Here is a 25,420-nt window from a genome sequence, read left to right on the forward strand (position 1 = left end):
TGAGCAGTCACCCCAGGGACGATCTGACCCACAGACCAGAAGACACTAACAATATGGCCTTTACAGAGAAGCCGCTGCCCTGCTCTAGACTGTGCAGGCTCCAAGGGCAGGGCCACAGGAATCCTTCTCACACATCGGACCCTCCTGGTCCACTTGGCGAGATGAGAACACGCCACCAAGATGGGCAGGGGCCAGTGCTGAAGGAGATGGGGCCTCAGCGACAGTCTCTCAAGGAGGTGGCCCAGGAGTTGAATTCGTAAGGAGAGCAGATGACTTGCTGGGTGAAGAAACAGGGCAGCCCGGCTAGCTTGGCTCAATGCTTGAGCATCGACCTTGGATCCAGGAGATCGAGGTCCGATTCCCGGTCAGGGCCCATGCCCCAGTTGCAGGCTCGATCCCCAGCAGGGGGCGTGCAGGAGGCAGCTGATCAATGACTCTCATCATTGATGTTTCCATCTCTTTCTCTGCCTCTCCCTTCCGCTCTCTGAAATCAATAAAGGTATATTTAAAAAAAGAAAAAAAGAAACAGGGCAGAGGCACTGCAGGCCTAGGGACAGCTGTGCAAGGACACATGGACCCAGAAAGTTCCGTGCTGGTGGCTCAGTGCAGGTAGAGGGCACATGTGGGCACCAAGGGAGCTTTGAAAGAGCCCAGCGAGGGCCGGGCAGAAAGACTTCTGGGGCAAAACTCGTGGTGCAGGGAGGGAGGGGGATGGTCCTCATCCTGATGGGACAGAGCAGTCAGCACACCATTGCCACAGTGGGGAAGGTGACAGGCTGCCATTACCACGGGGACCCAGCCCCTGCCCTGTGGAATTCAGCATGTCCTGTAGGAATCTGGCAGGCGAATGAGGCAATGTGCTGAGTGCTGGGATAGGCAGAGAGGACGGGAGTGGGTCCTGTCTGCTTGGGGCAGGGTGAAAATGTCCCGCAGAAGAGCTCAGGTGCTGCTCCTGAGCAAGGGAAGGAGGCCATGGGCCCAGGACCAGCCAGTGGCCCCACTCGGCAGACAGAGAACGGAAAGACCCAGAATGGGTCTGTCCGGCAGCAGAATTAGGTTCCAACTGAAGTTGGCAGTGAGACCAGAAGTCACTGTGAGAGAAGCTCCAGGCCCAGTGATGGGAGCGAGGGTGCTTTCCCAGAGGGGGCAAGGTTGAGAATTTGAGGAGTTTAGGGAGTTAGCCATAGGAAGTCTTGGAGGCAGTGTCCCCCAAGGCCAAGGAGACCTTACAATGACCCTTTCCTCCCTGGCAATCTGCTAGCTGCTTGCTCTCTCTGCAGGGGCTCCCTGAGTGGCCTGCCGCTCGGGTCATCAGGCACACTGCTCCCACTGAGAGCCTGGCAATGGCTGTCCCCACAGGTACCCATGTGGATGATGCTCTCAAGGTCTCCATGTCTCTGCTCACCTGTCTTAGTGTGGCCAGCCCGTCATCCTTGAAATACTCACAAATCCTGCCCCTCCCCCTCAGCACTTCTCACCCTCCTACAGATCCTTAGATCTACTATCAATTCTGTAGTTTATCAGAGGTCTCCCCACTACAATGGAGGTTTCACAAGGGGCTGCCCTTTGGTAGTTACTGAAGCTCCCCAGCTCTCTGAACCCTGCCTGGCACTGGGAGGCTCCTGATCTGACCTACATCTGTTGGCTGAATCAATGAATAAGCCAGGTGGGGAGCGAGCGGCACAGTGAATGGGGGCCCAGTCTTCCAGGGGAGTGTCCCATCGGTGGAAAAGGAGCCAGCTCTTTGGAGGGCCACCTCCCTGCCTCCCAGGCTCTTCCACCCTCTTGTGCTGTGGTGAGGTAATCCAAGCCCACCTTTTACCTTTTTTTTTTTAACCTATGTGTACTTTCAAAGGCTTCAGGAATGCAAATGCCTTTGTAAAGCTCCCACTGAGGGCTTCCCGATAGAAAACACTTCAGGAAAGGGCCCTGGGTGCGATGGGCCCTGAGCAACACAAGCCTGCCTTGGGAGCAGCCTGGGGTGTCGGGCATCCCTGTGGCCCACACTATGGGTTCCTTCTTTGATTTCTGCTGGGAGGCCAGATGTTCTCCATAAGAGGGTTAAAGGAAGGCAGTGGCTCCACCAGCAAACAGAGGAAGAGAAAATGAGGTTCGCAGCCAGGAATTGTCACCACGCCCTTGATGGGGCTCCAGGGAAGCGAGAAGGGGAGCAGAGGGTGGTGGCCCCTGGGCCTACAGCTGCACTCCCATCTGGGCTCAGGCATTTAACCAGGTTATGCTCCATATGAGGCAATCCCCAAGCACAATGGTGGCAGTCCTCTTGGGCTCCCAAAGAGGTGGCTTTTGTCAGATATTGCAGACTCCTGGAATCTCAAGACCCTTGTTTGTGTTGAGCTGTGAGCCACACTGAGAAGGTCCCCCAAACAGAGAAACCCTCCATTTCCACTTCCCCAAAAGCTGGAGACAGAACTTGCAGGAAGCTTGGAAGGCTGGTTGATGCCCGAGGAGGCTGAAAAAGAGACAAAGAATCCCCAAGGGGTCCAGGCCTCTGTCCACCCAGCAGTGGTCAGCTAGCTGTCTGTTCTGTTCATCAACCCAGGGGCTGGGGCTGCTCTGTGTGGCTGAGACAAGCAGACAAACAGTGTCTGCTTCATGTATCCATCCTTGGCTCCAGAGATGCAAAGATGGAACTGGCACAGGTGGGTTTTCAATAAGCCCCCGTGAACAATGAATCACACGCTCCTGTTCACCAAGGAGCACCCACTCTCACAAGGAAAACCAACACCACACAGGCCGGCCACTCAGGACAAGTGGTGCGGCCAAGATACACGTGGGGTGTTTGGGGGATGCAGAGGGAGGGTGGGGTGCAAGTGTGGGGAAAGAATTCCCAGAGGAGGTGACACTTGAGTTAAGTTTTGAAGGATGGTTCAAGCGGGGAGGGAAGGGGAGGGTGTCACTTCATTTAGGGTGAATATTATTAATGGGGTACATGGGAGATACCTACATCTATAGTCACACCACAGCCGCAGCCACATCTACATCTATGATTGTGTAGTGTGAGTACCTGACCCTCAGCTTTTTGGATTATGGGGCCAGTGCCTAGTACTGAGCTTCTGGTTGCCAGGGCATCCACTTCAAAGACACCCTCTGAAATAAAAATGCAGCTGATAAGCAGCCTGGCCGCCCCACCCATGAAGTTCTCGCTTTAGGAAGCCTCAGATAAGTGCCCATCAGAATGACCTGCTTTGCCCTTCCTGTGCCCTAATTCCCCCTCCTATGTTTCAAATTCACTAGTAAAGGGAAACTGTAGGGCACCCCACCCTCCACCTCCATAAAAGCAGAACCCCAGTCTGGTCTCTCTCTCTGTGACTTCGCTATGCACCCTCCAGGACCTGTGTGTGAGTAACAAACCTTAGTTGGTTTGTTTTTTTCAAAGTTCCCTGATGGTTATTTCTGAGGCGCAGCTTACAATCATAATAAGAAGCACAAGGGCTGGTCCAGCCACAACACTGACTCTGGCGAAGGAATGTCAGCGGGGGTGCCACAGTCACCCCGGCCCAGGGGAGTGCCCGGCATCCTTAGGAGTCCCAGCCCCAGTGAGTGCCATGTAAAGCACTAGCCGTCAGGAACTGCTCTGTGTCCAGCAGGGTCCTACACATTTCCATGTATATTAACTGATTTAATCCTCACAACAACCCTACGAGTTGGTGCAATTGTCATCTCTTGTGTCCATTTTGCAAATTAAGAGAGCTTAGGTGGCACTTTCCCAAGAGGGCACGGAAGTGTGATTCGAATTCAGGTCATCTGTCCTCAGAGTCCACACTCTTAATATTACTCTTAAAATTACTCTGGGATTAGCAGAAGGTGGGGTGGGGCCGGGTGAGCATCGGTGAGGCCCAGGTCATGGGTGAACCTTGTCCGTCCTGCTATGGAATTTGGACTCAGTCCCAGGGCCATAAGTGATATAACCCTGAGAGGCTGACAGACGCAATTGGACGCCCTTGGGAAACAAAGGTTACTGGTAAAAGCCCAAATGTTTATCAGCCAGGCATGACCAGAATAAAAATCAGTGTTTTGAGGGTGACTCAATCTATAAGTTTGATTTCTAGTGGGCACATGAGAAATCTCCTTGTCCCCAGTGGCCCCCTGTACCTGGGACACTGGTACTGTCAAAGCCTCTGGGTGTGGCCACCACAGATAACCCTGGAATGTCCATCCTTTCCTGGAAGAGACGTCTTTGCTGTAGGCCAGAGATTTTCCAGCAGAAGGATTTTTAAAACATGCAGTACCTGACCAGTGAGTCAGGGACATTGACCTCTTTTCCTTTAGATTGTCAAAGAAAAAAAATAACAGTCAACACAATAGCCATCCAGTGTGAATGAAGCAATATTATAACTACTTTTTGTCAGATTGGCAAAAAATACAATATGTTTTTGGTGTGGGACAGAATTTTAGTAATTAGTTTGTGTGTCCTGAGATGAAAAAGGTTGGAAATCGCTGCTACAGGCAGAGGCATTCCCTAATCTAGCAGCAGGGGAGCCCTGCTCACAGCCTCACAGCCCGCCCCTGTCCCACCAATGCGGCTCAGCTATAAATGATACTAGTGGTGTCCTGTCTGTAATTTAGTCAGCATTTACTATGGGCCAGGCACTGTGCCCAGCTTGCTGAGTCATCATTTCATTTAATCCTGACGAACTCTTGTAGGTGGGTACTACGATCATCTCCTTTCTTACAGATGGGAAACTGAGTCACAGAGACAAGAAATACCTGCCCCAGCTCCAAGAGCTGCAGAGAGGCAGCCAGGGGTGCCCGCCAGGCTTGTTCGATCCAGGGCCCATTCTCTTGAACCCTCTACAACTGTGGGGCCCATCTCGTCTGGTGGGTGGGACTGGCCTCATTTTATTAAGAGAACAAAGCTTGGCGGGTGAAGGACACACAGCTGGCAACCGGAGAACCATGTGAAAGCTTGTTCGGAAGAATCCAGGGCCTTTTTCCTCGGCTACAGCCCAGCTGGAAACCAGGGCTGCATCTGAGCATCCCGGAGGGTTTGGCCTTCAGGTGCTGACCTCTGCAGAAGGTGGTAATGATGTGACCCACCTGCAAACCTCCTGCTGACAACTGTGAAGAGCCTACGCCCTGGTCTGTGGGTCCCCTGGTCTGCCTTACAAATGAGGCAACAGGTACACGGAGGACAGGGCCTGAGGGCACTGGGGACAATGAGGGCTGCTGGCAGACACATCTAGTGCAATGTGGAGGGAGAGCCTGGATTATAAACTGCAGGAGAGCAGAGACCACGAACTCCTTACCGCTGTCTCCCCAGTATCAGGCACGTAACCAGCACTCAGTAAAAACCTGCCGAATGGATGCTTGGACCAATGAGCCTGTCCTGACTGCCCAGGAGGGGTACAAAGGCGAGAGGGAGTTCAAGCACTGTTAACACAATGACAGTTAACACTGGGTCTCACGTCCCGTCTATTCCACCTTCACACCTAATAATCAAAGCATTGAAACATGCTGGTAAGAACTCCTGGAATGGATCCTACACATATTATTCCATTCTGCGGCTATTCTCTAACCTTGGCTACTAAAGGCGTTTCCAGTGCGCTGCTATCAAAGAAACAGGCAGCAAGAATCATGCAGAGGCCGAACAGCAAGGGACTGGGCTCCAGAGGCAGAGTACCTGCCTGGAAAGCATAGCTTCTCCACTTCCTATGAGCTGTGCATCTGTGGGTAAGTTACTTAACCACTCTGTGCCTCAGTTCCATCATCCTCAGTGAAACAGGGAGAATGACAGCACAGCTGGCCCCCGGGGTGGCTATGGGGTTAAACCTGTCCATGTCTGGGGCTGTTAGAAGAGTGTCCAACCCACAGTTAGCCATTAGTAAGTGCTGGCAAACGGTCCACCAGCACTCACACTCCCGAAATTCAGGTGACTCCTTAGAATGCAGTCCGGGAAGTGGGATCAGAAGGCCAGCCAGTAGAATTGTAAGGACAGTGCCTTTAAAAACCCCAGCAGCGCCCAGCCAGGGGTGGCTCAGCGGTTGAGCATTGACTAGGATCCAGGAGATCGCAGTTTGACTCCCGGTCGGGGCACATGCCCAAGTTGTGGGCTCGATCCCCAGTCAGGGATTGCAGGAGGCAGCCGATCAATGACTCTCTCATCATTGATGTTTCTCTCTCTCTCCCTCTCCTTTCCTCTCTCTGAAATCAATAAAGATATATTTAAAAAGACAAAACAAAACAAAAAACCCCAGCAGCGCTAAGAAGACAACCCTAATTCATTAGCCCAAGAACAAGGGCTCAGAGGCTCCACTGCTAGCTTTTCTGCCTTCCTTTCTTCTAGCCTTTCTGCCTTGCTAGCCGCCTTCTGTCCAGTCAGCAACCCCCTGGGCTCTAGGTACCCGGGGAGAGAAGGCATGCCCGCCTACCCCACAGCACACAAACCCAGAGGAGGCCAGGACCGTGGAAAGGAAGCTGGGCTTCTATCTTATTTTAAATTCATCTTTATTTTTTTCTTAAGGAGAACTCCCAACTTGTATTAGCTGCAGGCCTCACCACGCCCAGAACTGCTTCTGTGCGTACCACCGCCTTGTTCACTTGTCTGTTTCTCCCACTAAATTATTAATATCTTGAGGACATAGCTCTTGTCTTACCCACTTTCACCTCCAGCGAGTGGCGGGTGACAGGGACTCGGAGTGTTTGCTGAGTGAGTAAGTGAATGAATGAATGGAAAAGAAGGAAAAACAGCCTGAACTGAAATCTCCCCAAGTCTCTTCTCTTCCAGGGAAACAACCCCTGTTCCAGACACTGTGGCTCTTTTCTTAAAGGTTATCAGCTACGGAAATTCCACTAGCTTTCCCTGGGGCCCATTCTCGGGTCTAAATTGTCAGGATGCCCTAATCTAATAGGAATGCTTCCACCCCCAGTCTGCTTCTGGGCTAACTGATAACACAAATTTGGGGGAGGAAATGCCAGAGTTTTAAGGGAGTGTGTTCAAGCCTCAAAGGATGCACAGGGACAAAACAGGCCTGGTCTCAGGTGGCCACACACCTCTCCCTGTCCTCTGATCAGCAACCCCCCCCCAGCTCCCCTTCACCCTTCACTGTTTGTTATCCTTTACCAGCACTGCATTGGGTTCCACAAACACCTCCTGGACACCACACCTAAGCTGTCCTCCCAACCCCCTGCCTGCCCGATCCTGACACACATATATTTTTCCTGCTTACCCTCGGTCTCTTCCCCTCCCCCACTCCTTGCTAGGATGTGAACTCACTGGGTCTCTGCCTAGAACAGTGTCTGGCACGTAGAAGGAGCTCAGGAGTACTTGCTGAGGCATGAATGGAACCAGCATTCATCAATGGGCGCTCTGCATCACCCTGCTGGGGAAGGCCGGCGCTGTGCAGGACGGCCTGTGCGCACTCAGCTCTGACAAGTGATCATTACTCTGTTCAAGGGGTTCTCTGAGAGTAAGTCCATGATCCCATCCCCACCTTTTATCTCCATCATTCCCGTTCTTCCACGACTTCCAGATGTCACATCTTTAGCTCATTTTCTTCCTCTCCGTTTCTTATCTCCCTGCCTCTATCTTCAGCCCAACGGCACTCTTCAGCCACTGCTGCACCTTTAGGGAAGGCCCCACGTGCCTCTGCCTGGGACTAGGAACGGCTTAAACTCATATCTTATCTACCTATTTGTATACATAAAATTAATAAATCCCAAGGCCCAAGTGGCGTAGTTTCTATACGGATTCACATACAGAGATCATAGGTCAGACGCCCAAAGAGATTTTTAAATTAACTCCACTTTATAGATAGGTAAGTTGGTAGGTAGGTAGATAGATGTCCTTGCCAATAATCATATAGAATAGATACACACACCCCCAACCTTCCTCCTCCATGATGGCTGCAATTACATCCAAGCCGAGTTAGGCACCGGCAGAGCGAAGAGAGACAGCCCAGAGTGATCACTGTTTTCCCAAGTGCTGCTAGAAACATTCTCCGTGGGCACCGTCCACAGCGGCAGCCACCAGCCACTGTGGCTATTCCCACTTGAAAAGCAGGGAGGGCAACTGAGAACTAAATTTTTAATTTTATTTCATTTTCATGAATTAAAATTGAAACAGCCACATATGGAGTGGCTGCGACATGGGGACAGTTCAGCTTTAGACCAGGGGCTGGCACACATTTTCTGTTGGGACCAGACTGTGAATATTTTAGGTTTTTCGTCCACACAGTCTCTGTCGCAACTTCCACGGTGTGTGACAGTGCCATAGACACGCCTGAAAGAGGAGCGCGCTGGGCACCAATAAAACTTTATTTACAGTAAATATCCAGGCCAGATTTGTCCTGTGGGTCATAGCTGTTTGCCAGCTCTCACTCCAGGACACGGCAGAGTGTCATTCAGGCCTCCTTTGGGAAGGCAGGCACTTGTCATAGAAGGATGTTCCCAACCCAGGATTTTACTTACCAGTTTTCATGAGAGCTCAGGCTTCCCTTTTAAGAAAGGAGGTTGCTTGATATGCTAAGAGGCCTGTGCTTTTCACTGAGGGAGAAAGAATTCCATCCCTGTGGACTATCCCAGGACGAAAGGCCAAGTCACAGAGACCAAGAAACAGGGACCATCCCCAGCCAGCATGATCCCAGAAAGAAACCAGAAAAGATAACATCTCCCACGCCTGCGGGGAGGGTTAGTGAGTCATTTATGTGGACGAAAAGGGGCCACATATTAAACTTGACAAACTCAGGGGAGGCCTGTGTAGCGGCCTTACAAACTCAGAGGCCAAAAGTAGCCACATAGGATGCTCTGAAATGAAAACTTTGTAAAGAAAGGTGGGTCATGGCTGGTAGTCATGTCCTTAAGCAGAATTTCCCTAACAAAGGTCAATCTTCACCTTCACTGAATCTGTCTGTAGTCTTTCTGCATCTAGAATAACACACCTGATAAACATGCCTTTGCAAAAACAAGGTAATTTCCCTTTCTCCAGACCCCTCAAAGCACAGGCACCCACCAGCACAGAGACTGCAAATACCTTCATTGTTACTGGGATCATACTAATTGTTGACTGTTAACTATCCTGCACCCACCTAAGTAAATGAAGTGCATGTCTAGCGTTTTACTTTATATCCAATCCCAGGTTTCCCTGCTTTGCTTTCTCCTGCTTCCTAATCTATCACCAATGGATTTCATGTAACCCAGGCCCGTTTCCTCCTTTGATTCTAGTAAATAAAATAAGGTGCAGAACTGCCATTCTCTGGAGCATTTTCTCAATCCATTGAGGTTTTGCTTCCAGGCAATTGCAGTCAATTTGGCTCAAATAAACTCACAAAAATTCTCTACAGATTTGCATGTTTTCTATGTTGACATTTACCTCAGTAGGGTGAGGGGCTGTCCATCTCTGGTCCTCAAATGGAACTGTCCTGGCCACAAAGCTCAAAGTGTCTGCCACCACAGCCCCGAGCGATGCCAATGACTCCTGTTGGAATTTCCAGGTCAGCTGAGTCTGAAAATGGTACCAGCTGGACCAAAAGAGGAGAAAGGTCGAAGTTACTTTGGGCGTTTAGTTCACCCACTGCCTTCGAAGTTGGCTCCAGATAAACAGGCATTCACCCACTTCGCCACTCAGCCCGTACTTTCTACATCAAATGTTTCTTATGGGAACACCTATGTTGGTCCATGCCCAGACCAAGTGCTAGAGACAGAAAGGCGAGTAAACCATAGCGGAGGCCTCAAGCTGCTCAGCCTGGTGAAGGAAACAGACAGACAAGTCCTAGGGGGCCAACGCGCACAGGGCTGTGAGTGCCACGCAGGAGAACTGAGGAAAAAATAACCAACTTGCCCTGCCGGCGTGGCTCAGTGGTTGAGCATCAACCTAGGATCCGGGAGATCACGGTTCGATTCCTGGTCAGGGCACATGCCCAGGTTGTGGGCTCAATCCCCAGTAGGGGGCGTGCAGGAGGCAGCCGATCAATGACTCTCATCATTGATGTTTCTCCCTCTCCCTCTCCCTCTCCCTCTCCCTCTCCCTTCCTCTCTCTGAAATCAATAAAGATATATATTTAAAAAAATTAAAATGAAACAAAACAAAACAAAAACGACCAATTTGGTAAAGGAATAGTTTGAACAGGAGTTGATATTTTTAGCTGCTTCTCCATCAAAGTACCAGTGAGATGCTGTTTGGCAAAAAGAAGAGGCTCTGGGACAGCGTCTCGGGGACAATGTGGAGGCCTGAGCTCAGGGTGAGGAAACTGGTTTGAGGCCAGGCAGGAAATGGCCTTTGAAGACTTGGTCTGGGAATGACAACAGACTCCCAGCTGAGCCCTCACTGGTCCCAAACACTGAGAAGCATGCAGGCCACCTGTTTCCCATCTGATCCTCTCAGGAAATCCCTGAGGGGCCGCACTGATTATTCCCATATTATGAATGGGCAGCCACAGCTCGGAGAGCTTAGTAGAGTCAACTTGCCCAGCATGACAAAGGCAGTAAGTGGCAGAGAACAGACCAAAACAGGACACCCCTTTCCATCTGGTCCCAAGCCTTCATCTTAGCCACTGGGACAGAAGATAGCAGTAAGGCCCCCCGATTTGCTCATGACACCTCCTATGCGCAGCCTTTTGCAGTGGAGTTGACTTCTCCACCCTTTGACTCAGAACTGGGTCACGTAACTTGTTTTAGCCAATGGGCCAATAACAAATGTGACCTGAATAAAAAGTGCTCAGGCTCTGACCAAGTCAGTTTGGCTCAGTGGCTAGAGGGTTGGCTCGTGGACTGAAGGGTCCAGGGTTGGATCCCAGTCAAGGGAATGTACCTCGGTTGCAGGCTCGATGCCCAGCCCTGGTCGGGGTGTGGTGTGTGTGGGAGACAACCAACTGATGCGTCTCTCTCATCAGTGTTTCTCCCCCTTCCCCATCTCTCTCTTTCCCTTCCACTTACTCTGAAAATCAATGGAAAAAACATCCTCAGGTGAGGATCGCTCAGAACTTCCTCTCTCTTGCTGCTGGGAATGAATCCTGCTGCTGCCACATTAACACACCTGAGCAAGCCCCCCCTCCACCCCAGGAGGACGAGAAATTGCCGAGAGAGGCCCGAGGAGCACCAGCCGTCCCAGCTGCGCCCCACACTCATCTGGGAAGCCTCAGCCACGCTGCCCAGACTAAAAGAAATGAAGAAATGCCCGGTCAACCCACAGACTCAGGAGAAAACAATGTTTACTGCTGAAGGCACTAAGGTCCAGGGCTCTTTGTTATGCAGAGAAAGCTAACAGATACACCACCAAGTTATCTGTACAGTGCGGGCATGTTAGAAAGAAAGGTCCGCCCAAGGTGGCGATGGTCAGGGGTTGACGAGGACCTGAGCTAAGGCAGGGCTGCAGGCAAACGGAGGAGTGAGTGGTTCAGAGCTATTTTAGAAGTAAAATCAACAGGATTTAGCTAGGGACTGACCCCAGAGTTGTCTAAAGGCATCTGGTGTTCACTATAAACAGATTCTATTTAGAGCTCACTGGTGGGGGCGGGTGTTTACATAGAAGATACACAAAGTGGCTAGAGGCAGGGCAGTTAGGGCTGAGTGTCCCGGGGAGGAAAGCTGCGGGAATGAAGCTCTCTTTTCAGTCCCTGTTGTTTGAAAGAAAAATTAAGGTGGGTGCCCGCTGTCCCCGCCTCCTAACCTGGCTTGCCAATGCTGCCTCCTCCAATGCCAGCCCCGGCTCTTAGCAGCAGCCAGAGGGATCCTTGCAAACTGTAACACAGACCTCCCCTCCCAGCATGGGCTCATTCGTCTGTTCCTTCATGCTCTCATTTACCAAGAATTTACTAGGTGTCAGACATCACCTCAATCCTATTATCTGTTACTCTTACTAGACTGAGTGCCTTGGGGGGGGGGGGGGCGTATTCTGCTTATCACTAGATTTCCCCACCCCAGCCCCCATTGGACAGCCTGTGGGTATGGGAGACACTCAGTACTGACCAATGAATGAATGAAATGAATGAGCAGATGACTGCGTATCACTAGGATGTGGCTGATATACCATTAACAGGAGCCTGTAGCTGAGTGTTACATACTCCACATCTTACTAAATAATTGATAATCACGATAAAACGAAAGCCCGCATGTACACGGCACATATAGGGACACATACTGTAACTGTTCCATACCATAAGATGTCGGGGAAAATCTGTCCATTAAATTACACATGGAGCTCCGCACCCTCCCAGCTGAGCCTCAGGCATCTCACTCTACAGCCTGGCACCTGTGGCCACCTATGACCTTTGGTTAGAGTCTAAGACTCACCTTGGAGCAAAACATAAACCTGAAGCAATTCTGCCATTAGTCTTCTTGGATTTTAAAAATATACTTGGCAATTGTTACCCCAACTGGCAAGCTTGCAACTGCAGGGCTTTTAAAGATAGACTGTACCCAAGTGCACCTACCTTCTGAGGCCTCAGTTTCTCAGGTCCTCTAAAGGCCCTAGGGCGCTGAACATGCAGAGAAGGTCATTACCCCACTACCTTGCAAGCTGGTCCCAGGAGCAGCCTCATTCACTTAGACTCTCCTTGTCTCGGTTAATAACACAGGCCCTGAAAACTTCTAAAATGCTATTGCAGCTCTGCTGGCCACACTCTGCCATGCCCAACTTCTCCTCTATTCCTCCCATTTCCCTGACCCTTCCACAATGACTCCCAATCAGAACAACTAAACTCTTTAAGAACAGATGAGGTGTGTTTACACACATGGGCCTCATCCAGGGAAGACAAATCAGACATAATCCCCATTTTCAGGGAGGCCCAGAAAGGTCCTGCGACTGGCAAGATCACAAAGGAGGAAACCGAGGCCCAGAGAGGTAGGCTCGTGGGGGGGGCAGCGGGGGGGCAGGGCCAAGGGCTTAGACTCCGTGCTCAGTGCTCCGTTCTGGATACCAGGCTGACTTCTTGTCATGCAGTCCCAGCCCATCCAGCGCCTCACATCCACCCATCAAACTGGCTGCCACCAGGTACCAACCCAGACCCTCTCTCAGCAGTGAACTGCTGGATTTCAAGCAGGACTCTTGGAGGACACTGTGCAGCAACTCTAGTGGGTACACAGATTGGGACAAATTCCAGTTTAAAACAAAATCCCAGTTCTGTTGCCCTCCTGTTCTGGATCTGTAATTATTCCTTCTTTGCCTCCATTAGGGCCTCCACCATTCACAGGCCCCTTGTGCAATCCGATGTGCATTTCTCCTGTGCAATATAACACAATAAACCTCACAAGAGACTTGATCGTGCTCCAGTTTTGTTCCTTCTCGGGCAGAGCAGGAGATTGGACAAAACCTCTCCCTCACTCCTAGAGGAGTGCAGCCAGTCCGCTTAATAAATCATCGCTTTTCCCTCCGCGCAAACAGATCATCTGAATAATTGCTCACATGGGGCCTGGCTGAACAATACTGCTGCCTTTTTAAATTACAGGGACCTTTTCTCTGAGGCCTGTGGTCACATCATGTTCCCAAACATATGACCTGCTGCTAGCCGTGCTGACCGGGCGGGAGGCTGGTTAAGTCTAGGTGTGCACTTGCAGAGAAACAGCCTTTCTCTAAGTGTTCGTTGACTTGCTGGTAAGACAGAAACTGTAGCTGCTTCAATACTTTGCAGGGTTGTACGGAAAACTAAGTGAACAGAAAAACAACATGAAGTCACTTTAATAATAATCATCAGGTAAAACTGGTAGTAATAAGTAGTAGCAGATACCATTTCTAAGTGCTTCCTAGCACTTTGCCAAACGAAGCTGTTTGTACTCCAAACCCCAGTTAATCCTCACAGCGGTCCTATGACGTGTGCATTATTATCTGCATCATTTTCCAGGCGAGCAAATGGAGGTTTGAAGAGATTAAGTAACTTGCTCAAGGTCACAGTGAAGAGCGGAGCCTGAATGGTGGGCTCTTGTAGAGCAGGACTAACACAGTTCCCAGCAGCATTCACTGAGCCTTCCCTGCGCTGTGCTCTGCCCTGGTGGGGACAGCACTACACTCCCGTGCTCGCCTGCGAGAAACCCACCGGGCGGGGAGGGGAGACGGGCACACAGCAAGGAACCAGGCCTCTCTGCACCCAGCAGGAGACGGCAAACGAACAAGTGGGTGGTCTCTTAGTGAGTAACTGTCCAGAATACAATGATCATGGAGGATGAGATCTAGACGGAGACTGGCCAAATCAGTCTGCAAAGGGGACAGGTGACCCAGGATCAGAAGGCGCAAGGGCAGGTCAGAAGCTGATGGAAAAGTGTGGTGTGGCTGGGATGCCAGGCTCATGATGAGAGCAGGGTGCAGGGCAGAAACTCTGGGTGTGGAAATCAGAAACAGGGCTGACGCTGAGGGCAAAAGAAAAAGCAGAGTGGAGCCACTGGCACGGTTCCCTTCGGGGGTGGCCTTGGGGCCCGGTGGTGAGGAAGCCAGCCTGGCGCATCTGAGAATGAACCGGAACAGAACTTGGGCAGGAAGTGTGTTTGCTTGTGAGGCTGCAAAAGCTGCTCTTGGGCAGGAAGTGTGTTTCTTAGGCTGCGAAAGCTGCTCTCCGGTGTGCACCCTCCCTCTCCGAAAGGAGTCCTCAGGAGTGCATTTCCGAATTCGGGGGCTAACTGCTGAGGTCTGGCTGCTGTGTCCGGGGTGGCATTATTATTAACAATAGCTACCATGGAATGAGTACAGACAATGAGGCCAGCACTGTGCTCAGCATTTCAGATGCACGATTTCATTCCATCTCCACAGCAGTCCTTGAGGGTGGCAGTCTTGCCCCCATTTCACAGATATAGAGACTGAGGCTCTAAAGAGCAATGCCATTTGCCCAGGGCCACACAGTTAGAAACTGGCAAAGCCAGGGCCATGGTGAATAGCAGGCTTTCTCTTCATCACCTAGACTGGCTGGGCTCTAGAAGGTGGTCCTCTCCACCTCAAATCCCATAGGTACGTGATGGGAGGGACAGCATGTACCTCCTTTACTGGGCTCCCTGCAGTCATCAATGGCTCCCCAGTTCCCTCAGTGACCAGGATGGACATCTCCGAGTGGTTTTCAGTTTCTAGTTTCTCAGCCCCCAAATAGAATCAGTTCTACAAGCCCAGAGAGACAAAGTCACCAGTTCTCACACTGGAGCAAATACTCCAGCGCGATGCCCAGGAGGTCCCACATGGACCACCTATGGACTGGCAGCCGGCTGGTTTTCCTAAAACGTGGGTCTGACTCAATCTCTTTCTGCTCGCAGGAGGAAGCCCATGATTGGGCCTTGTTACTGAAAGAACACAGGTCATGTAGGACGCACTGGGGTGGACCTTGCCGGTTTCCTCTCACTCCTTCCTTCACATGGCTGGGTCTGCGGTTCCTCCGTGGGGCCCATCGGCGCTCTCCACCCTCAGCTGCTGTCAGCAGGCTTATCCATCTCACAGCTGTTCCCTGGGCTGTTCCACCCTCTCTGCTGTCATTTATCTCAACTCCCAGCTGCTAAGATAGGCGGGCTTATGCACAGAACATGGAAGTGACTCGCTCCAGATCCCACTGCTAATCAACAGTGGCCCGCTGCTCACTCTGGCCCCCACTGGCCCCTCTGCCCGAGGCCCCCTGAACAGAAGGTGCCCCCTCGGCCAGCCTTCCTGTTGAGTAAATTGGCTTTGCCCTCAGGAGGGAGATGCTGGCGGGCTGAGCAGTCTCCTCCAGGCCTGGCGAGCACTCTTCTCTGTGTCTGCCCAGAATTGGGCTCCTTCCTCAGATTTGGGAGTAACTGAGAAATGTGTTTGTTTTCTAGGCAACTGTAGCCTCATTAAGGAGGCATAACTACATGCTTTTGAACAAAGATCAGAGGAAAGAAAAAAGGCAGAAAGAAGGGAAGGGGGAAGGGAGGGAAGGAAGGAAGAGAGAAGGAAAGAAAACTTCTATTGACCATGGAAACCCTGAACCAAAGGACATGGCTGGCGTCATGCAAAGTCTGTCAGTGGTGAATGTGACCCTAGTGCCACCACTAACTGTCCTATTTATAGCCCTTTGAAATGCGGTTCAGTGAAGGGGGAACTTTGTTCTTCTGGACTTTTATCTGACTCTCAGGACAAAGTGAAGGAGGTGGGAAGGAGGTGGGCAAGGATCCCGTTAATTCAGGGGGCGAGACCAGGAACCTCCCACCATGTGGGCATGTTAGAGGGGTTCGTGGGGATGTGAAGGGAAGGGGTACGCTGCAGCCACCAACTTGCCCCTCCCAACCTGAGGAACCTTAGGTCAAGTGGCCACCTTCAATGAGCCTCGGTGTCCTCAACTGTCAAAATACCTCTAACAAGGACAACTGTGGAGTCTCTTTAGAATGTTCAGTGAGTCCAGAATGACCAATACATGGCATTTCCTGGGCAGAAACTCAGGAAAGATAAAAGCAAAGACCAAAGCCAGAATCCACAAAAACCAACAGAAACGTGCTCAGAGGACACAGAGGCACAGAGAGGTTAAGCCATTCACTCAAGGTCACACAGCAAGGAAGTGGCAGGGTCACAGTGCTTTTATTGAGTGAATCAATGAATAACTCAGGGGATAAATAACTGAAGCCTTGGAGTGGGTGAAGCCTGAGCAAGGGCGCTGCTGAGCCTCCTTGGAAACGCTAGGTTTGTTCAGTTCCTTCTTGTTTCATGCTACGTGTGCAACCTCTGTGATCTGTCATCATTCAACCTACTCACACACACCTCCCTCCTGCCCACTCCAGTAATGGTCACAGCTTATGTATGACGCCGTGGCTCGCGTGCGGAGAAAGAGAGAAGCCCTCTTTTATATCATCCCAGGGGCAGGTTCCCGACCATGCCGAAGTTTTCCAATATTCAAAACTGTCCCCAAGGCCAGTCCATCTTTCCTCCCCATTTGGGTGCTTGTCATTATACAGACGTGGCTTTAATGGACACCATCCTGTAGTGCAAGGATCACTTTGGCTTAGCTCAGTTTGTTCCCTGCCATAGGTAGAGACAGAAAAGTAACAGGGGCCTTATGTCAGAACCAATTCTTCAAACCATTAAGAAAGGCATGGCTTTCGTTTGAAACTTCTGTTAGGCGGTAGCACACCACCACTGTCTTCTGATCTGCTCCTTTGGCTTTAATTTCCTTTTTTGCCCAACGACTGAAGTTTCCTATTAGATCGTGCTTTAGACACAAGCAGGAATGCTCCCCACGAAGACATCCTTGCTTGTGGCAGCTAATGCTTCCCAGGCACTGGTCTTGACTCATTAGAATCCCTACCAAGTGGTAGGATTAACAGCGTTTTCAACGAGCAAGAGGAACAACAAACCCTCTCTCCATTGTGAAGATGTTAGTCACTAAAAGGGAATTTTCCAATGTTGCAACAGCAATGTTCTAGTCGTTTTTCTGGGTGCAGGTGCCTGAGAGGCACCTGTCTAGGGAGCTGGGTAGATTTTCATGTCTGATGACAACCTTCCTGCTCAGGGTCCTGTCTCTGACCCTCTGGCAGGCTCAGTCCTTCCCGAATCCCAGGCACCGTGGGGCTGTCCCATTTCCATTTACACCAACGAGCCAAAGGATGAGTGCTTGCAATCAGACATGCAAGGCACGATGTGGGGATCTAAAAACCCATCCAGATTATCTTGGGCTAAATAAACCCATCCGGCTCGTCCCAATCAGGAAAAAGGTTTGGATCCCAGCCTTCAGGAGGCTGCTGCTGCTGGTATAATACTTGGGAAACAGCGTGTGCAGAGAAATCAAGACCTCCTTCCAAAAGGCTGTTATAGGACTTGGGTCCATCTGCTACGCCCACTGGATGGATAGTGCACCTCCTGGGCTGGGCCCAGGGGCAGGTACCCAGTATGATGTGTTTCACATCTGCAACTGCTAGCGGGCTGCTTCACCCTTCCAGGCTCCTTGGGTCTAGAGATGCAGGATGAGCCTGGGACTTACACAGCATGGTGCCTGAGATCTCAGGCTTCAGGCAGAAAAGGAGCAACAGGAATTGTGGCCCAAGGAAGATCTGGGCGGGGAGAGGTGGTATGACCGTGGTGAGTCACTTCAGGGCGCCACCAGGAGGACCCTCATCCCTGGGTAGCACAGAAAGAAGTTGACCTGAGGGCCAGAGGGTCAAGGCTGCAAATGCCAATGGCTGCGATGCAGAGGCCCCTGTTCCAGGTGTCTTCGCTTTTAGACCACCAGGAGTTCTCTGAGGTCCTTACCACAAGGGTCCACTAAGGGAGGGAGAAGGAGGCAGGTCTTCATAGGCTGGCCAAGCAAATTCAAGGTGTTTATTTGGGCTCCGGTCGAGTCTTCCAAGAAAAGAGGGTTTGTGTGTGTGTGTTTTTCTTTTCTTTTCTTGCCACTGAGCCTTTTATTTCTGAAAAGGTAAATGCCCAATTAGATGGATTTTTCCTTTCATGTGGAGTTGTTTTAGGCTTTTTGAGCATGAAACACTATTTTGGAGTCATTCCACTCTCTTGGTAGAGAAGTAGCCAGGTTTGCTTTGGTTCTGTTTTTTTGGTTGGGTTTTTCTCAAGAGCCCTTGGTTAAGTAAATATGCATGAAGGGAATTTTTAGCCAGTTCCGGCTGTTCGTTCAATATGGACTCAAATGGATTTTTTTTTTAATGTAGCAAAATCTATTACAATGATATCTAGCTGGCTTTGATTTTCTTAAAGGCATCTGGTGAAATTCAGAGAAAATGTTTTCTTGTACACCTAAATGTGAACCTTCCAAAAATTCTTTCTTAAGGGCTCTAGAATCAGACTGTTGTAGGCGGCGGGAACCACACCAGGGGTCTTACCCACAGGGTCAGACCACACTGGGGTTCAGCAACCTCGGTACTTGAGTTCTGGCTAAGAAAAGAATTCATAGCCAAGACCCAAACCCACTAGAGAAGATTTATTGGGCAGCAAAGAGAGGGTACACTCGAAGAGAAATTTCAAGCGGGCAGTTCATAGAACTGCTCTGGGGAGTGGAGTTAAGGCTCCTTTTAACCCCTCGGAGGGGTGTTAACTGCTGTCTTCTTCAAATTGACCTATCAGGGCCTGTCCTGTCCTCTTCTGTCTTTGTATGGAGGTTAGATGGGGCTTTCCTCCAGCCCCCTTGCTCTCTTCTAAGGATGGGGTCTACCACCTGGCTTAACCACAGGCCAGGAGAGAAAAGGTCAGGAGAACCCACCAGCATGACTGGAGGCATTCTAGGGTGGAGAGGGGGTCTTAGGGCGACGTCCTGATTAGCAATGCTTGTATCCAATACCTCCCCTGCCAGTTTCTTTTCCATTGCTAGGTGTCTGGGATGTTCCGTCCTGGTGACTTTCTGTAATTGTCCCATGGTCCTTGCCCTGCTCAGGTCTGTCTAACTGCCCGCCACAAGACCTGGTTAGAAAGCTCTTATGTATTTTAGAGGAGAAATAGATATACACACACACACACAGAAGAAATGGTCCAAACATCCTCAGATGGTTTGGGAAAGAAAAAACTTTTAACTGAAAAATATTCAAACTGTATTATTTGAATAGTGAATAGGCTGACAGGACAACCCAGCCCTCCGCCGACCCTCACAGGAATAAAAACTAATTGCTCAGTGGCTCTGGTTTATTTTTCACATCAGCCACATCATCTCCATGACAAACGAGGAACTGAGATGCAGAGAAGGTAAAAAATTCAATCATTGGGTCATAAGTGACAAACTTTGGACTGAATCCTTAATACTTAGGCTCTTCTGCTTTTCATTAAGATGTTATTAAAAAAAATAAGGGTCTTAATAATATCTTATGCTTACACTAGGTTAAAGCTTGAGCCTCCACCAACTGTGTGGCCCTGGGAAAGGGAGTTTCCTCCCCGGCCTCTGGTTTCTCCTCTGTCCGTTAGGATTCCTGCAGCTAGAGCATGGTGGCATGCTCCTGAAACCTGGGCCCTTCCCCGACACTCTCCCAACTCAGCTGTTTAAATCTGAGATCAAATATAAGGACCAGTATTAAAGGTAAAGCACTGGGTCCTAGCCAGTTTGGCTCAGTGGTTAGAGCGTCAGCCTGAGGACGGAAGGGTCCCAAGTCTAATTCCAGCCAAGGGTATGTACCTCAGTTGCAGGCTTCATCCCTGACCCTGGGTGGGGGACGTGCAGGAGGCAACCAACCGATGTGTCTCTCTCACATCGATGTTTCTCTCTCTCTCTCTCCCGTCCATGCTCTCTGAAAAGCAATAGAAAAAATATCCTCAAGTGAGGATTAAAAAAAAATAAAAATAAAGGTAAAGCATTGGATTTCAGCTTTTAAAGCAAAAGCAGCCACTCTCTCTTGCACACCACACTGAAGCCCTTGGAGGATCACCTAGTTCAGGGGTCTGCTCTCTGGCTGAGTGGCAAGGATGGATCCCATGGAGGCAACAACCAGAGATCAGGGTGTACTGCAGGAAATGGGGGCCAAAGCACCGAACCCCCAAATTCCCAGGTCCCTCACCTCTGCAGAACCATGTGGAACACACCTATGGCCAATCTGTTATTTTACTTATTTTTCTTGCACAAGCAGGGTGACCACCACTGTGACCTCTGGGAGGGGGGTGGGGGCCAAGGGCCAAGGATCAACCTCACGTTCTTCGGTCTGTGTATTTCCAGCACCTGCATGGTGCCTGGAATGTAAGTGCCTAATAAATGTTGGTTCAACTGAAATCAGAACAATCTAACCAACAACAAAACCCAAAGAAACAACAAAACCCCAGGCTTCCCAAGAATGCACTGGTTTCCAAGAAGGAAACCGCGTGGCTTAGGGGAAGGGACGCACGTGCACGGAGGGTTTTGGAGTTTGTGAGACCCGCCGCTGTTCTAGATCAGCTCTGTCACCAAAGGTCCCGGGACTTCCCCTCTGGGTCTCAAGATTTTTGCATTAAAATGAAAGAGTTGATTAAAGTGATTCTAAAAAAACATTTCAGCCTTCAAGACAGGGACAAAATAGGTCCTGTTGATGTCATCATGGTTCTTATTTGCTATAGCATCACTTGGGAATCCCCACAAATGTCACCTCCACCAGCAGGTTGCAAGCCCCAGAGTCTGAAACCTCTCAGCTCTCTCTCTGTCCAGTGCTGAGAACCACCGCTGAATGACAGCCCGGTGCTCCGGGATTGAGAGGGGAGGCCGTGGGGACAGGGCGGCCCAGGGCTGCCTGCGATGCCAGGAACGCCTGAAGGGTTCCGAAGATGAGCTGGAGGCAAAAGCAAATGAGGTGGGGCTGTCTCCACAAAGACAGGCTTTAATGTGCCCCAGGTGACTTCAGCAGAACCCCAAGCCTCTCATTCTGCAGAGAGCGAAACTGAGACCCAGAGCTTGAAACAGTTTGGGTGCCAAGTTTCAAAGTATTGGCCCCGGGAATAGAACTGAGGTGCTCGCTGGGGCCCAAGGTTGGGCTCCTGTGCTCAAATCAGAGCTAGAGAGAGCTCTCAGATCTTCGGGTTTGCAAGGGGGGTGCTGAGGGTCCCACATGACTTCTGCAACTGAACAAAGTGTATGTAAATCTTATGCTAGGATTCTGTGTGCCCAGGCCAGCTTTTCCACTGGACTGTCTTATGCGTGTGTGTACATATATGCACACAGGACTCACCGGGAAGCAGTGTAAGGTCAAGATGACCGGTGGATTTCATTTTCCGCTTTCTCAGTTGCCTTTAAAGTGTGGGAGGGGCCTAGGGAGGGGGTTAAGGTTTAGATCTCATAAGACAAAGTCTTGTCCAAATATAACTCCTTTGAGTCAGCAGCTGCTACCCAGTGAAGGACTGAAGCAAGGTTAACTGACCAAGAGATTTAGAGAGGCCTCTTCCAGGGGGGCTGCTGACAGTTTGCCCCCAAGTGATGTCCTGGCCTGGGGGGGCACTGCTTGGTGGAGAGGGGAGACAGAGATCTACCTGGCACAAAGCCCCCCACTCACCGCTAGGCTCCAGGACCCCTCACTGCCACCTCACCATACCTAGGGGACCAAAGGTTCCCACCAGTCAACTCTATGGATATCCTCAATTTCAGGAGGGGTGCTGAAGAGTCTAGACAGTGGAGTGCCCAGCTTGTGCCTCCAAGGGGGCTCACAGCCCTGAGTTCAGCAAGCAGGCTGCTTAGAAGCTAGCTTCAAGCTGTTGGTGCAGAGCTGCTGGAAGCAGAATCCACGCCCCCCGCCCCAACAAAGAAACCCTCTGCCGTCTCTGGCAACCCTTCCTGTTTCTCTCTTAGCCCAGTGCTCCAGGGGGTTGCTGAGGCCTGCCAGCAGTGAGGTGAATGGAAGATGTTGCTCTGCTCAGGTCTTGGCTGTGCCCCAGTGGTAAAACCTGGACAGTAAGTGGGGGTCTATGAAGATGCAGGCACAGCTGTTTCCAAACTTGTGAGATTGTTCAAAGGCCAGGGAAGAAAACCCCTACTCATTCTGTCACTTATTTATTCAATCCAAAACTGTATGATGGAATTTCTTTCCCTCATATGCAAATATATACACACACATTCATACAATTATATATTACATTCATCTGTAAGATAGTAATAATGATCCCATTTTACAGATATGGAAACTGAGACTTTGAGAAATTAGGTCTCATACCCAAAGTCAGAGAAAGAGAGAGAGGAGAGAGAGAGAGAATGGGAGACTAGGTGAGCCCTGTACTTTACACCCAGATCTGGGCAGAGGCAGGGGACATGGAATGGTGATCTTTTCAGCCAACCAAGGGTTTCAGAAAATAACAGGGCTATGTTGTTTGGGGGCAGGAAGGGAAGGTGAAGGGGGCACTATGAATGACCCTAGGCAGGCTGCTGCTGGTGCCCCTTTCCCACCTCAGAGCCAAGCGCGTTTCCAAGGTAGCCGGCAGGGGGCAGTGCAACTTCTTCCCCTATCCTCCAGGCGCTCTCCTGCAGCTCCCAGAAAAGAAAACCAAGAGGTTCTGCCAGCAGCTTCTAGGAACGCCCGGCTTTGAGCCCAACGTGTAGTAGGTGCTCAAGGCACGTCAGAAGCCGAAAGGGCTTGACTAGGTAGATTAATGTGTATTCAACAGTTAAAATAGGGTAGAGAAGGGGATGTCCAGGCCCCTGCCAGTGCTTTCCATCCTAGAGGCCTTTTCCGACAGCATTTGTACCTACTATGTGCCATGTGCGTTGCTGACAACTAGATAGCCACCATCCCCATTTATCTCATCCCCGCTGGAGAGAACTGGCCTCCCCACCACCAGCACACAGCTGCAGAACAAGGGTGGCACTCGCTCTCTCCCTGGGGGAACCATCTCTGCACAAATCCACTGGGCCTGGAGGCCTACAACGAGGATGAGACAGAAGAGGAGAGGGATCCCCAGAGATGGCCAGGAGGATGCCTGATGCAGAGACCTGGTGAAGAGGTCACTGCCCTCAGGGTCAAGGCTACCTTCCTCTGCAGACAGGAGACCCCGATATGCAGTGACTCGCCCAGCCCCCATCCACTCGCGTACTTCTGAGCGCACCCGCGTGGTCTGGAAGGGCTTCTCCACCAAGCTCCTCGCGTGGTCGGTGCTACCAGACACCCTCCGGTAGGAGGGAGGAGAGACCCAGGGCTCCAGACAGGAGAGAGAGTGGAGATGATCCCTACACCCTTCCCGGAGACCAGGCCCAGATGATAGAGGAAGGCAGGCTCGGGCATAGCCGTGCCAAGCCCGGATGCAGTCTCAACTCCCACCTCAAGTTCAGCGGCGTTTCCTCCCTCAAGGTCATGCTCAGACACACTCACGCTCAGTAAAAGGAGCTGAAAGTTGCGCCACTGTCCCAGCTCGGAATCTAACTGTAACCCCATCCGGGCGCGCTGCCCCAGGGTCACAGTTCCCTGCCCGCTGGTGCTCTGCGAAGGAGCCGCCCCTGCCCCCGCACGTCACCCAGGAGACACAAACAAGTTGTTAACTTTTGTATTATTTCGCGGCAGCTGTGGCGCCTAACGGGATTAGGGGGGACTCAGAGTTTCCAGTTGCCACCAGCGCCACCCCCGCCCCGCTCTGCTTCGCCCACCCCAGCCCCTCACTGCCCACCACGCCACGCCAGCTGCCCTGTCCCTGGCGCCAACTTCTCCTCCTCTCCAGTGCGTCCCGAAACACGCGCGGGCCGCTGGCGCCCGGGGGCGATGGCCACCTCCCGGATCTGCGCCTGCTCGCAGCGGATTTGGAGCCTGGATCCGGATACCGTCCCGCCACCGCTGGCCTCCGCGACCCCAGCTCCCCTGGAGAGCGCCTGAGCCCCGCCGCTGGAGGGGTGTCCCCCCACCCGCGGCCCCGCTGGCGCGCGGTCCTCCCGCAGCCGCGACCCGGGAGATTCCAGCCCGGCTCCCGGCGCAGCGTCACGGGGGCCGCCCCGGGACCGCTACCCAGGGCCCGGCGTAAGCTCCCCGCTGGGCTTCCCCGCAGCTCTCCCAGCAAAAGCCGAAGATCCCCGGCCCCAGCCCCCTCCCCTTTCTCTCCCAAAGATCCCCGCGACACCTGGGCGAGGGGAGGGTCGCCCTACGCGTGTCTTCCTCCAGGCGCCTGGGGTCTTCGAGCCCACTTCCACTGCCACACTCTCCCAGGCGCCCCCCTCCCGGGTCCCGCAGTCACCCCGGAGCACACGCGGAACTGCCCGACCCCGGCTCCGCGGACGCAGCCCCGCGCCCGGCAGCGGCCGGCTCCGCGCTCACTCACCGCGCCGCGGACCGGCCGGGGTTTCCGTGGCTTCGGCGGAGAGGGGCTCCGGAGAGTCCCGAGCAGCCGCCCCTCCTCAGCTCACATCGCCCCTTCCTCCCCTCTCTCCTCCGCTCCCTCCTCCCTCTGGTCTTTGTCTTTGCAAAGTGTCGAAACTGTCTGGCATAGTGGAGCTCCGCCGGCGGAGGCTGGAGCCGGGGGCGGGGGAGGCTGGGAGCGGTCTCGGGAACACCTTCCCCCGGGTAGCGGGCGGGGCGGGCCCGGCGGCGCGATCCCGAGCCGGGCGGGGAGCTGAGCGGGGCGGGCGCCGGGCTCGCGGCCCGCCCCTTCCCCGCCCAGCGCCCGCCCCGGCCCGCGCCGCGCTCCCCCCCCCCGCCCCCCGCCCGCGCGCGGCTCGTGGGCCCCGCGCTCCCGGCTCCCTGCGGGCCGAGTACAGCGCTCCGGAGCCACGTGGACCGAAGCCGGCTCGGCCGAGGCCCGGCTGGAGAGACCCTGGCGGCGGCGTGGGGACCCAGTCGCCGCCCGGAGAGGGACGCTGCGGGGACAGCCCCGCGACACCTCTCGGGGAGGCCGCCGCGCGTAAACCCGCGACGCCAGGGAAGGGCGTCCAGGTGGCCCGGGGCCCCGCGGGGTCGGGCCCCGGGAGGAGGCTGCGCGCGCCCACGGCGAGCACGGGGCGGTGCCCAGAAGAGCCCCGCGGGGTGCAGGGTAGCTAACAGGGGCCGGTCCCCCTGCTGGCGACTGTGCGAGTCGCCGACTAGCTCCAGGATGCGGAGACTCGCGGTGGGATTTGAAGAGGTGGAGGGGAGGAGCGCGGCGCGCCAGCTGGCCCAGTGCAGGGCCCCTGCCCCACCAGCCTGCCTGCCC

The 25,420-nt window shown here is 52.5% G+C and overlaps 1 protein-coding gene across 1 annotated transcript in view; it reads right to left on the bottom strand.

Moving 5' to 3' along the window:
- The window catches only part of ST3GAL1 (ST3 beta-galactoside alpha-2,3-sialyltransferase 1), a 64,123-nt gene extending 39,237 nt beyond the window's left edge, over positions 1-24,886 (bottom strand). The window contains exons 1-2 of the mRNA XM_081117214.1: positions 24,554-24,886; positions 9,329-9,476 (exon numbers count right to left, since the gene is read on the bottom strand). The gene's annotated coding sequence lies outside the window, so the exon portion shown is untranslated. The remainder of the gene's footprint in view (positions 1-9,328; positions 9,477-24,553) is intronic.
- Between the last annotated feature and the right edge of the window lie 534 nt (positions 24,887-25,420).

Source organism: Miniopterus schreibersii (genome assembly GCF_964146895.1).
Source record: "Miniopterus schreibersii genome assembly, chromosome: 17".
Lineage (NCBI taxonomy): Eukaryota > Metazoa > Chordata > Mammalia > Chiroptera > Miniopteridae > Miniopterus > Miniopterus schreibersii.